The following is a 14,611-nucleotide window of genomic DNA, read 5'->3' as shown; positions in this document are numbered from 1 at the left end:
TTAGATTTGGGTATGTTGTGCCTTCATTTTCATTAAATTCTAAAAAGCCTTTGAATTCTTTCTTTATTTTTTCTTTAGCAAAGGTATCATTGAGTAGAGTGTTGTTTAGCCTCCATGTGTATGTGGGTTTTTCCGTTGTTTTTGTTGCTATTGAAGACCACTCTTACTCCATCCATAGTGATCTGATAGGAGGCATGGGGTTAGTTCTATCTACTTATATTTGTTGAGGTCTGTCTTGTGACCAATTATATGGTCGATTTTGGATTAGGTACCATGCGGTGCTGAGAAAAAGGTATATCCTTTTGCTTTGAGATGAAAGGTTCTCTCTCTCTCTCTCTCTCTCTCTCTCTCTCTCTCTCTCTATATATATATATATATATATATATATATATATATATATATATATATATATATATATATATATATCTTAAATCCAATTGGTTTGACCCATCCGGCAGGTCCAGTTATTCCAGGATCCCGAAGAGGTGCTACCTGAGGGTCAAAAGGGGGGGAGAAAGAAAGGGAGACCAAGCAATGGGGTGTCTTTATGTCAAGGTCTCATTTAATGTGGGGGAGGCTAACAGGTTTTAAGGCTTACAGAGAAGAAACAACCTTCACAAAAGAACAAAGGAGAGAAGGGCGGAGACACCCCTGGCGATTGAAGCAGGAAGAGAAGAAGTCATCCGGTGGGGACACCTGGAGTTAACACTGGCAGGAACATTCCGCGGTTAGGGCAGGAACATCTTGTGGTATTCTTGGAATCTTCTCGCACCGACAGCTCATGGGGAAGGCTCTAGTTAATTGTTCTCATATTTTAGCAGCCACCACCTTAGGGCGGTGAGTAAGCATTAAATCTGAATAGCTCAGGACAGCTTCCCACATTGGTCCCAAGCTTCAATTAGTTTCACTGTGTCCCTGTTTAGTTTCTGTTTTCCTTATTGGTCCATTGAGGAGAGTGGAGTGTTGAAGTCACCCACAATTTTTGTGTTAGGTGCAATGTGTGCTTTGAGCTATAGTAAAGTTTCTTTTATGAATGAGGGTGCCCTTGCATTTGGAGCATAGATGTTCAGAATGGAGAGTTCTTCTTGGTACATTTTTCCCTTGACCAGTAAGAAGTGTCCTTCCGTGTCTCTTTTGATGACTTTAGGTTGAAAGTCAATTTTATCTGATATTAGAATGGCTACTCTGGCTTGTTTCCTGAGAGCATTTGCTTGTAAAATTGTTTTTCAGCCTTTCACTCTGAGGTACTGTTTGTCTTTGATACTGAGGTGTGTTTCCTATATGTAGCAAAATGTAGGGTCCTGTTTATGTATCCAGTCTGTTAGTCTATGTGTTTTTATTGGGGAATTGAGTCAATTGATGTTAAGAGATATTAAGGAATAGTGATTATTACTTCCTGTCATTTTTGATGTTATTTTTATATTTGAATGGTTATCTTTTGGGTTTGATGAAAGAAGTTTACTATATTGATTTTTCCAGGGTGTAGTTTCCCTCCTTGTATTGGTGTTGTCCACCTATTATCCTTTGTAGGGATGGGTTTCTGGAAAGATATTGTTTAAATTTGGTTTTATCATTGAATATCTTGGTTTCTCCGTCTATGGTGATTGAGAGTTTTGTTGGTTTTGGTGGGCATTTGTGTTCTCTTAGAGTCTGTATGAGATCTGCCCAGGATCTTCTAGCTTTCATCGTCTCTGGTGAGAAGTCTGGTGTGATTCTAATAGGTCTCCCTTTACATGTTTCTTGGCCTTTTTCTCTTACTGCCTTTAATATTCTTTCTTTGTTTTGTACATTTGGGGGTTTGATTATTATGTGACGGGAAGTATTTCTGTTCTGGTCCAGTCTATTTGGAGTTCTGTAGGCTTCTTGTATATTCATGGGCATCTCTCTCTTTAGGTTATGGAAGTTTTCCTCCATAATTTTGTTGAGGATATTTGCTGGCCCTTTAAGTCATAAATCTTCACTCTCATCTATACCTATAATCCTTAGGTTTGGTCTTCTCATTGTGTCCTGGATTTCCTGGATATTTTGGGTTACAAGCTTATTACTTTTTGTATTTTCTTTGACTATTGATTCAATGGTTTCTATGGAATCTTCAGATCTAAGATTCTTTCTTCTATCTCTTGTATTCTGTTGTTGATATTTGCATCTATGTCCCCTGATTTCCCAAGGTTTTCTATCTCCAAATTTGTCTCCCTTTGTGATTTCTTAGTTGTTTCTACTTCTGTTTTTAGATCCTGAATGGTTTTTCTCAGTTCCTTCACTTGTTTGTGTTTTCCTGTATTTCTTTAGGAGATTTTTGTGTTTCCTCTTTCATGACTTCTGCCTGTTGACTCAATTTCTCTTGCATTTCTTTATGTGTTTTTTTGCATTTCCTCTTTATTGGCTTCTATCTGTTCACCCATATTCTCCTGAATTTCTTTAAGTGATTTTTGTGTTTCCATTGTAAGGGCTTCTAACTTATTCATGTTCCCCTGTATTTCTTTAAGAGATTTATTTATGTCCTTTTGTTTTCCTCTATCAGCATTATGAGGTGTGATTTAAAATCCAAATCTTGTTTTTCTGGTGTGTTGGGGTATCCAGTACTTGTTGCTGGAGAATTCGGTTCAGTTGCTGCCATATTGCCTTGATTTCTGTTAGTAACATTCCTACATTTGCCTTTTGCCATCTGGTTATCTCTGGTGTTAGTCAGTCCTGCTGTCACTGGGTGGTGCTTGAACCTCCTGTGAGCCTATAAGGCTATTTCCGCACCACTGGATGACTGTGTTTCCCCTGGCACAGATTGCTGATGTGCTGCTCTACTCTTGGGTGCCATTGGAGCCCTGATATGCCTTGTCCCAAGCAATGCTATACTCGAGTTGTTTCTGTGTACCTTTTGTTGCCTGTCTGGTCCACCCGATAGCAAAGATGGTGGACACCTTGAGGTCCCCCTCCAAGTGCCGATCACTCTGCATGGCAAACAGCCCAGGATAGGGTTTGCTTCTGGATTTCAAATGATCTGCTAATGCTGGTTCTCGAATGCTCAGCTTCTACCAAATAACCTGCTCCCATCCATTCTCTAGAGAGTATCAGGAAGTAGAATCTTCCCCATGTCAGATGTGGCACAGGTCTACCATATCTGATGGAAAGGGGAAGTGGTGATTAACCTGCTCCTGCTGGTTCTCCAGGGAGTATCAGGAAGTGGTATCCTCCCTGTGTCAGATGTGCCACAGGTCTCTGGCTGAGCTGGCTGCTTGGTCACAGGAGCCAAGATGGCGGAGAGTTCAGACCACAGGGTTCCCTCTAACTGCAGGACTCCCTGCAGGTCAGGTGCTCCCCTGCAGGACAGGAGCCCAGACAGCTGTAGAGCTGCTCAGCTCCTGAATGCAGAAGGAACCCAGGCAGACTGTGTCCCAAGCGATCTCTCACTCTGGTGTTTCCTGCGCACCCAGCCCAGCTGGCTGCCCGGCCACAGGAGCCAAGATGGTGGCAACCTCAGACAGCAGGGCTCCCTTTAACCATGGAACTTCCTGCAGGTCAGATGCTCCCCAGCAGGATACGTGCCCAGACAGCTGTAGAGCTGTCCAGCTCCCTCGAGCAGAAGGAACCCAGGTGGGCTGTGTCCTGAGCAATCCTTCACTCTGGTGTTCTCTGCATACCTGGCTGAGCTGGCTGCTTTGTCCCAGTGCATGCTCTTAACTACTGAGTAAATCTCTCCAGCCCTCTCCTGTATTTCTTTAAGGGAGTTATTTATGTTTTTCTTGAAGTCCTCTATCAGCATTATGAGGTGTGATTTTAAATCCAGATCTTGCTTTTCTGGTGTGTTAGGGTATCCACAACTTGCTGTTGTTGGAGAACTTGGTTCAGATGGTGCCATGTTGCCTTGGTTTCTGTTGGTAATATACTTGCATTTGCGTTTTGCCATCTGTTTATCTCTGGTATTAGCTGGTGTTGCTGTCTCTGACCGTGGCTTAACTATCCTGCAAGCTTTTTTTTCTGTGCTCCTAGGAGACCTGTTCTCTCTGTGTACACGGATATGTAGGTACTCCTGGAAGAACAGCTCTCTTATGGTGGTATTTTTGTATGTAGCTCTGTGGCCCTCGGTCAGCTCTGGTTGTGGAGGGAAATCAGAAGACTCCTGTTCCAGGCTGCTCCTAGGCTCTTGTGACCTCAGGGTTTCCAGCTGTTTGCTCTGAGCAGCAGGGGATGTTCTGCCTGTGCTGTCTGAACTCTGTGCACTTCTGGGTGGTTAGCTATCTCCCTGTACCACCTGGATGGCAGAGGATGTTACCAAGCTGGAGACAGAAACCACAAGGCTGAGGGTTCTGGATGTAATCCTCTGAACAGCAGGGGTGGTTCTATCTGTGCTGTAAGGCCTCTCTGCACTCCTGGTGATCAGCTACCTCCCTGTGCCACTTGGATATGGTGCACTGTGTCAGAGGATGGTCCTGAGCTGGAGACAGAAGGCCAAATGTTATTTTTTTTAAAAAATCGGGATTCAAGATTGATTTCTGGCTCCCCCATGCCCATGCATGAATGTGCATATGAACACACAGACCCAAAAGCAACTCCACTGGTGCTGGTCATGGACGTTCTCATGTTTATTGTGAAACCAGGAAGACTGATTTTACAGCAATCCAGCATATCCATTTTTAGACATAACTTGTATTAGCGGTTTACCTTTACCACTTTGTGCTGTACCTACAGAAGCCAGAAGAGGGCTCAAGGTCCTCCTGTAACTGGAATTACAGATGATTGTGAACTACCTTGTGAGTGCTAAGTGTTGAATCATATCCAATGCACAGGCGACAAGTGCTCTTAACTGCTGAGCCACTTGTCCCACCATGAGGATTATCTCTTAAAATACTGATGAGAAGTCTCTCTCAGGCCTCTCCTCCAGCTGTCTACTGGACAGAAGCCACACCCAGCAGGCTGTTGCTGGATTCTTTTAACATTTGAATTGAATTGTCACTAGTTACTGGTTTTATACAACTGAGAAAAAGCCAAGATTAGGGGAAATTTAATGCAATTTTAACAATACACTTTATTCACAAAAGCTATGAAATAGAATCAAACTAGTTTTCCACACACTGATGAGTGAATTTTTTTTTTTTAAAGATGCAGGTAAATGGATGAACATGAACATTCTCTTTGGAAGGAATTGCAAAGAGTGCTAATGTCACCGGGAACAAGGTGGGGTTGCTGGTGGTGAAGGCTCTCCCAGTGGCCTGGGGAGAGACAGGATAGATGAGGTAGAGAAGTGGGTTCATATGACCTTCACGTGCAGCTTTGAATGCTTCATTTGCAACAGATCAAGTGTTGCTAGTTAAGGTTGAAGCTATCCTGTCCAGATAGCTCCCCTGAGCTCAGCCTTTCCCTGCAGGGCTTCCTCTTCTCTGCCTTACAGGGAATCCCAACCCTCACACTCTACCTAAGGAATGTCATATAATCCTTGGCAAAATTACAAGTTCAACCTCCTGGAAAGCCTCTCCATGAAAATGAGGAATCCACAGAACCGTCAACCTTAGCTAATGAATCTCCACCCTAAAAAGGACCCCTTCCCACTTTCCAAGGATTATGTAGTCCTTGTTCACCCCTAATAAAGAGCACAAGCTGTTTTGCTGACTACGGTCTAAGAGAGCTGTTTTCTGAAAGCTGTAACATGGACATCCCCAAACCACACACATTGCCTCCACCTTCCATCCCCATCTGACCCCCAGCATTTATTCCAGACTTTCACCCTTTCCTTCCTGATGTGTAAAAAAGACTCAGACCCCAGAACTCAGCTCCTCTCCATCTTTCCCCACTTGGTGTGCAGCAGCGAGTACCCGGAAACCCAAGGGGAAGAGGCAAAAATGGAACCACAGTCAAAGGAGTGGAGGATTGTATGGAGCTGTGGTGCACCAGGTTCAAGACATCCTCACATAGTCCCCCAGTGTCCTATACCCACTCCCTCACCCAGAAAAGCATTTCTGTGATCCCTGAAACTCAGCAGAGATCAGTATTAATCGGGATGGAGGTTGGGATCCTGCTGAGAGTCAAAACTGACCTTGCCATAAAAGAAAAAGACCGTCCTTGATGGGGTGTGGGTACTTGGAGAAGGCACCTGTGTGAGGTGCTCAAAGCTGACCTAGGTGATTACTCAAGAGAAAACGGGTGTGAGAACAGAGTGATCTCCACCAAATCTGTCTGAGTGAACCTTTTCTGACATTGTTTGAGAATGTGTCCTATCTTTGTTCAAAAACTATTTTGAGAAATATCAAATTAATAATTTAATGGTGCAGCCAGGTGTGATGGTATACAACTTTAATTCCAGGACTTTGGAGGAAGAGGCAGAGAGGCAGCAAGATCCCTGTGAGTCGGAGTCCAGCCTGGTCTACAGAGTGAGATCAAGGATGGACATCCAGGACTCCACAGAGAAACTGACTAAAAAAACAAAAGCTTGGTGATTCACCTGAATCAGGTAAACTTTTATGAATTGGGGATCATTGTTTTTTGTTTTGTCTTTTCATGACAAGGTTTTTCTGTGTAGCCCTGGTAGCCCTGGCACACACTGTAGACCAGCCTGGCTTCAGCGATCCACCTGCCACTGCCCCTGGAGTACTGGGATTAAAGGTGTGAGCCACCACCACCCAGCTAAAATTTTGTGTTTTTGTTTTTTCTGTCTTTCTGTCATATATATCATTATTGTGTTTGTATACTTCCTATTGCCTTCTCTAATTTTCTTCTCATCCGCATTGACCCCTATTTCCATTCCTTTTTTTCTGAATCAGAGTCTCACTGCAGCATTGGCTGGCCTTCAACTTGCTGATATAGAACAGTATGACTTTGAACTTAGCTCTCTGTTTCTGCCCCTGTCCCATCCCTGCATGTCCCTGCCCTTGCCTCAGCATCGGCCTCCTAAGTACTGGGAATAAGGTGACCCATTACACCCAGCCACTTCTACTTTTTTGCTTTCTGTTTTTGTATTCAGGTCTTGAGTAGTTGAACACCACTATGGAGTGTTCATGGTTGTCACAGCCATGTCATAACCAGGAGACAGTATTTCATGACATTGTTCCTTTGGACCTTACAATCTTTGCCCTCTCCTCCCAGTGTTCCTGGGTCTGGAAGAAGATATAATAGATGTCATGTTTAGGATCCAGACTTAAAGTTATTTCAAGCACTTAACACTTGTAAATCTCTGTATCAAACATTGGCATCTAATAAGAAGTTTCTGTGATCTGGGCTGGACTGAGACTTGCCTGTGGGTATAAGCATAAATACTTGGAAGGCAGATTGACTAGTGTGTGTTTCGCAAAACTGAGCAATCTTAGAGTCAAACTCTATTGGTGAGTAGAGATGTAGCTCAAGATGTAATACAACCATAACTAATCCATGTACTACGTGACCAAATTAAAACTCCAAGTACGGTGTTGTATTCTCTGTGGAACCTTAAAACCTTAAGAGAGGAAGGCACAGTGGTCTCCAATGGAACAGTTTGAGTGTTCCTTGTGGTCCTGCTTGGAGTTCATCTTTTGTTTTAACAGCTGTGATACATCTCACCACTGTCTTAAAACTTTTAATGACTTCCTCACTCCTCAAGTTTACTTTTTGATATGGTTCATCCTGGGAAAACGCACAGCTTCAGAAATAGATTTTACACTCAACATGTTAAAGTTATCTGGGAGAGAGATGTTTTCCTCTGGGTACATCTAAGTAATGTGCAGTAAACAAGTTCATTGACCCCCATGGGTGACAAGCTGTTCCACTGGAAGGAAGAGTCCTGTCATCCTGTCCTTGGTATAGCTGTGCCTCTTGCTAGGCAGCCTTTCTAAGACATCCTATCAGTGGGATTCACACAGCCCTGAAGGGCTCCCAGTGCTCAGCACTCAGAGCCAGAGAAAGTTCCACACTGATCCTCTTCCCACATCTGTCCTGTCTTAGGTTTTGGACATTTTTTTCCTTCAGATTACTTTTTTTTTCTATTTTTCTTTCCAAGTAACTAAATTATATCATTCTTGTGTTTCTTACCAATCCTTGTGTTTAGTTCACAATATTCTCACTATTTTCCTACTTTTATTTGCTTATTGATTGGTTAATTGACTTGCATCTGTTGAAGACATCTCCCCATGCCCTTTGTCCTTGTGTTTCCACCTAAACTACCTCCACTTTCATTAGAGTTAAATCTCGTTTGGCATATGCAGTGTAGTAAAGTACATCTGTAATGTTCCTTTGAACACTGGAGCTACATGCTCGTTAGTGTTTACACTTTACCCATCAATTACCACTGTTATGTTTGTGTTTTTGTTAAATTATGGACATACTATTAGGTAACTGAAATGTAATGTTTTGGTCATGATTTATGACATATTTGAAATAATAATAGAAAACCATATGCATTTAGTGTATTTAGTCCAATTTCGGGTTTGCTGTTGTTGTTATTGTCGTTGTTGTTGATTCATTGAATCTTTATGAGGTCTTATTGACAGGTACACATCCTATCTGTACATTGTATTATGAATTTGATTGCACGCACAAGCATGACTTTCATGACATTTGCCCATATTTCCCTACTGTAGCACTCTACCACTTCCATTTCTCACACATGGCTAAGTCTCCCCATTGGGTTTGTGAATTTCTCCTCCAGATTCCATATATGTATCATGTTTATCTGTGTGAGACTGCTTTATTTCAGATAATACAATGATCTGCAATTCTGTTAATTTTCGTACAAATAATAAAAGAGTGACAGAAAAATATATTTCTCCTAGAATGTGCTGAACACTGGGCCTTGCATAGTAGCAACTTGTCTCTTTGTGTTCTTAGTAACAGAAGCTCTATACATGGATTGGGACCCCAGAATAACCCAAGGGTTGGACTCAGGAACAAATCCCAAGTGAAACAATCCTTTATTGAGAATTGTTTTTAATTCATTCTTTTCTCTCACACGTACAGTGTTTTGCTTGTATGTCTGTGCAGTGTGTGCACGTTGGTGCCACAGACACAGGAGGAAGGCTCCAGATCCCCTGGAAATGTGCTCACAGTGGTTAGCTTCCACGTGAGTGCTGGACTCTGCTCTGGGCTCTCTGGAAGAGCAGCTGGTGCTCTTAACCACAGAACCATCTCTCATCCCTGTTGTGAAATAAAACATAAATACCTTGGAAGTGTTTAAGACTAGAACTCTCCAAAAGTGTTCAGATATGTAAATGGGACTTTAAAAATATATAGTGTGGGCTAGAGAGATGGCTCAGAAATTAAGAGCACTAGATGTTCTTTCAGAGGTCCTGAGTTCAAAACCAGCAAACACTTGGTGGCTCACAACCATCTGTAATGGGAACTGATGCCCTCTTCTGGTGTGTCTGAGGACAGCTACAGTATACTCTATACATAAAAGACAAACATGATTCTTTAAAAAATTATATGCTGTGACCTAGTGAATAAAAGCTCTTTATAACATGCAAGTTTGCCTTTCAGGTCATTAACATTCTTCTTCTTAATATAATAGCACTTAGAAGAGTTTTGCTTTGAATCCACCTGCTTCAATACTTTCTATCTTCTGAAGTTCCCAAGGCTCCCTGGAATGCAGTTCCCAGTGGTACAGCATCTGGGTCTGAAATACCAGGGAGTTGGACATTTCTCTAAACCCCTCCTCCTGAAGTGTCATTCAGTAAATTTTCCCACAAACCTCAGTATGTAGCTAGCTTTATACATCAATCTGATTCATTTTCACTGAAGGCCTGAGATGTCATTTCCAAGCAACATCCTCTTAGGGGTTTTCTTCTTATCTGAGTTCTGTGTAGGTGTCATAGGGAACTCATTGCTCTTCATGCTGTATGTGTACAAATTATTGCTCAAAGCTTGCATTAACAGACCCATTGATCCCATTTGTATGCACCTGATGATAGTTAATATGTCCACAATCATATTTGCTATGATACCATTTATCATGTCATCCTTTGGAGTGCCCAATTTTCTGGATGATGCTGGCTGTAAGGCAGTTGAGTATATCTACAGAGTCACCCGGATTATGTCCATCTCTATCACTTCTTTTTTTATTTAATAGAAAAGGAATTTTATTGGTCTTTAAATGGCTCGAATTGCATATAAATAAACTGAGTAGTGGCATCAGTCCAAGACATGTGATGCTTCTGTCAGCTGACTTCATAGCACCTAGTACCCAGGAGAGGGAAGGTCTCAAAGCAAATTGCAGTGTTAGTGGTTAGGACCCTGGATCAACAAGACAGCAGTGATTGCATGTAGCTATGCTGGGCCTGCTGTCTGGGGTTACATCACCATTACTCTCAGTAATCCTAAGTGGGCGTGGCTTAAGACTAAACTCTCTAAGTGGACTTTTTGCTCCTTCCTGTTTTCTTGGCTTGTCAACATGGTCATATTATGTGCACCTCATTGAGACCATGATAGCAAAAACCAATTACACTGATGTTGATTATGGATATTCTCATGTTTACTGTGGAAGTCTTCCACTCAAGTACCCAAACCTAGGATTATTCCTGAGTATTATCATCATGGTATGGACCAGCCTCTACATGGTGACCCTCCTCTACAGGCACCACAAGCAAGCCCAGCATCTCTGCAACTCAAGCCTCTCCTCCCAGTTGTCTCCTGAACTCAAAGCCACTCACAGAATCCTGTTGCTTATAAACTGCTTTGTGTTCTTTTATTTGATGAACAACTTTGCCACTCTTTTTTTCAGTTTTTTATTCGATATATTCTTTATTTACATTTCAAATGATTTCCCCTTTCCTTGATCCCCCTTCCCCGAAACTCCCATAAGCCCTCTTCCCTCCCCATGTTCCCCCATCCACCCCTTACCACTTCCCTGTTCTGCTATTCCCCTACACTGCTGTACTGAACTTTGCCACTTTTATATATATATATTCGATATATTCTTTATTTACATTTCAAATGATTTCCCCTTTTCTGGCTCCCCACTCCCCGAAAGTCCCATAAGCCCTCTTCTCTCCCCTTGTTCCCCCATCTACCCCTTCCCGCTTCCCTGTTCTGGAATTCCCCTATACTGCTGCACTGAGTCATTTCAGAACCAGGGGCCACTCCTCTGTTCCTCTTGGACATCATTTAATATGTGGATTATGTCTTGGGTATTCAAAGTTTCTAGGCTAATATCCACTTATCAGTGAGTGCATACCATGATTGATCTTCTGAGACTGGGTTACCTCACTTAGTATGATGTTTTCCAGCTCCATCCATTTGTCTAAGAATTTCATGAATTCATTGTTTCTAATGGCTGAATAGTACTCCATTGTGTAAATATACCACTTTTTTTGTATCCATTCCTCCGTTGAGGGACACCTTGGTTCTTTCCAGCTTCTGGCTACTACAAATAGGGCTGCTATGAACATAGTGGAGCATGTGTCCTTATTGCATGCTGGGGAATCCTCTGGGTATATGCCCAGGAGTGGTATAGCAGGGTCCTCTGGAATTGTCATGCCCAGATTTCTGAGGAACTGCCAGACTGATTTCCAAAGTGGTTGCACCATCTTGCAATCCCACCAGCAGTGGAGGAGTCTTCCTCTTTTTCCACATCCTCGCCAACACCTGCTGAGTTTTTGATCTTAGCCATTCTGACTGGTGTGAGGTGAAATCTTAGGGTTGTTTTGATTTGCATTCCCCTAATGATTAATGATGTTGAATATTTCTTAAGGTGCTTCTCAGCCATCCAAAGTTCTTTATGTGATATTTTTGTTTAGCTCTGTACCCCACTTTTTAATAGGGTTATTTGTTTATCAGCTGTAGGAGTTCTCTGGTAGAGGTTTTTGGGCCACTTAAGTATACTATCATATCATCTGCAAATAGTGATAGTTTGACTTCTTCCTTTCCAATTTGTATTCCTTTCACCTCCTTATGTTGTCTAATTGCTCTAGCTAGGACTTCAAGAACTATATTGAAAAGACATGGAGAGAGGGGGCAGCCTTGTCTAGTCCCTGATTTTAGTGGGATTGCTTCAAGTTTCTCTCCATTTAGTTTGATGTTGGCTACTGGTTTGCTGTATATTGCTTTTACTATGTTTAGGTATGGGCCTTGAATTCCTGTCCTTTCCAAGACTTTTAGCATGAAAGGATGCTGAATTTTGTCAAATGCTTTTCCAGCATCTAATGAAATGATCATGTGGTTTTTTTCTTTGAGTTTGTTTATGTAGTGGGTAGCATTGATGGATTTCTGTATAATGAATGAACCATCCCTGCATTTCTGGGATGAAGCCTACTTGATCCTGGTGGATGATCGTTTTGATGTCTTCTTGGATTCGGTGGGCAAGAATTTTATTTAGTATTTTTGCATCAATATTCATAAGGGAAATTGGCCTAAAATTCTCTTTCTTAGTTGGATCTTTGTGTGGTTTTGGTATCAGTGTAATTGTGGCTTCATAGAAGGAGTTGGGTAGTGTTCCCTCTGTTTCTATTTTGTGGAATAGTTTGAAGAGTATTAGTGTTAAGTCTTCTTTGAAGGTCTGATAGAATTCTGTACTAAAACCATCTGGTCCTGTGCTTTTTTTTTGTGGGAAGACTTTCTGTGACCCCTTCTATTTCTTTAGGGGTTAGGGGTCTGTTTAGAAGATATATTTGATCCTGATTTAATTTTGGTATTTGGTATCTAAGAAATTGTCCATTTCCTCCAGATTTTTCAGTTGTGTTGAGTACAGGCTTTTGTAGTAGGATCTGATGATATTTTAATTTCCTCAGTTTCTGTTGTTATATCTCCGTTTTCATATCTAATTTTGTTCATTTGGATACTGTCTCTGTGCCCTTTGGTTAGTCTGGCTAGGGATTTATCTATCTTGTTCATTTTTTCAAAGAACCAGCTCCTGGTTTTGTTGATTTTTTCTATGGTTCTCTCAGTTTGTACTTGATTGATTTCAGCCCTGAGTTTGATGATTTCCTGTCTTCTTCTCCCCCTGGGGGAATAAGCTTCTTTTTGTTCCAGGGCTTTCAGTTGTGCTGTTAAGCTTGTAGTGTATGCTCTCTCCAACTTCTTTTTGGAGGCACTCAAAGCTAGGAGTTTTCCTCTTAGCACTGCTTTCTTTGTGTCCCATAGATTTGGGTATGATGTGTGTTACAGACCGTGGGTCTGCTGTGGGATAACCAGGGTCCTCTGGTCCAGGAAGGCACAAGTCCGGCTGAGATGACAGACAGAACAAACCACACACACACAGAGGCGGATTGAACTGAATGTATTTTGGAGCTCTAAGGCAAGGATTTTTATACAGGAAGAGTTGGTATTACCATTTCAAAAGATGTAGCCAGTGAGGCAGGTACAATTATCATAGCCATTTGGTACAAGGAAATGTAACATCAATCAGGAACAAAGTTTCTCAAGTAACAGATACAGAGGATCAATTTACAGATGCCATCAAACTTCCTGATTAGAATACAGAGTCACTCATAGTTTACAGCAAACCTTCAAAGAGTTTGAAGTTTCTTATACCACCTGGGTCTTAACAAGTTCTTGTGAGAAATCCTTATCTAACATTTAGCCTTTTACCTTGTAAAACAATAAACTTCTTGACTAAATTAATGCTTTCAGTACCGGAGTGCCCGAGCCATCCTCATATACATACGCACAGCCATAAAAACCTGCATGTAGTTGGAAGGTAGTAATTATGTAAACAACTATGAGGCAAGGCACTGAAATTCTAAAACGGGGGTTGGCAGTCAGTGAGTCGACTTCAAAGACCGGATTATCAGCCAGGCTTTAGGAATCCCAGTGAAGAGAGAAAAGGAGGAAGTCAGGGCAAACTGCTGCTTAAGAACTAGGGGCCCATCTTAAATAGCCAGAAAGTAAGAGAGTACAGTAAATTGCCAGGTGAGATAATCAGCTTCCACAGCTTCCAGAGAGTTCCGTTATTCCCCAGGAGGCATTTCTTTTCCGCCTCTGTCTGTAAAATACCATTTTTACAGACATCACTGGGCCACCGCGGCAGATGTGCCTTCATTTTCATTAAATTCTAAAAAATCTTTGATTTTTTTCCTTATTTCTTCCTTGACTAAGGTATCATTGAGTAGAGTATTGTTCAGTTTCCATGTGTATGTGGGCTTTCTGTGGTTTTTATTGTTATTAAAGACCACTTTTACTCCCTAGTGATCTGGTAGGAGGGCCACTCTCTATGACAAGTTTTACACACATGAAAGAACTAAGTTTGGGGGCAATGATTGCAATCATGGCGTCCTTTAACCTACACTCTGCACATTTCTATGGATGAACACTAATAAAATTATTTTACAGTGTATTTCTTCCCTACCAATACTGAAAATTACCTGTTGTCAATGAGCAGTTGGTGCCTGATATGATGCCCAGATGTTCTTTTTAACAAATGTCTTTCTAGTGATTTTTGTGATATATTGGAGCTACGTGGCTTTTGAATCCCTGATCCAGTTGGAATTCTCACAAGTTAAACATTTCCAAATTTTAGATTTTTAATATTTTGTATCAATAAAAATGCATCCACACCATTCAACAACTTTCATATTTATCGTCCATTGAAATTATAATACTTTAGAGCTTTTAAAATAAAAACTGTTCTTGGTAACCTCCACATAAGTAATAAACACACATTATAATCATACACACAAATTTTGTACACAAGAACATACGCACATTCCTGTACACACAAAGATAA

General features: G+C 41.5%; 1 pseudogene; it reads left to right on the top strand.

Moving 5' to 3' along the window:
* The first annotated feature begins 9,700 nt into the window (after positions 1–9,700).
* On the top strand, positions 9,701–14,262 carry LOC127670975 (vomeronasal type-1 receptor 4-like; annotated as a pseudogene).
* The last annotated feature ends 349 nt before the right edge of the window (positions 14,263–14,611 follow it).

The sequence above is a fragment of the Apodemus sylvaticus genome, chromosome 1, assembly GCF_947179515.1.
Source record: "Apodemus sylvaticus chromosome 1, mApoSyl1.1, whole genome shotgun sequence".
NCBI lineage: Eukaryota > Metazoa > Chordata > Mammalia > Rodentia > Muridae > Apodemus > Apodemus sylvaticus.
The sequence above is the reverse complement of the archived record's forward strand: the minus strand, read 5'-3'. Positions and strand labels throughout refer to the sequence as shown.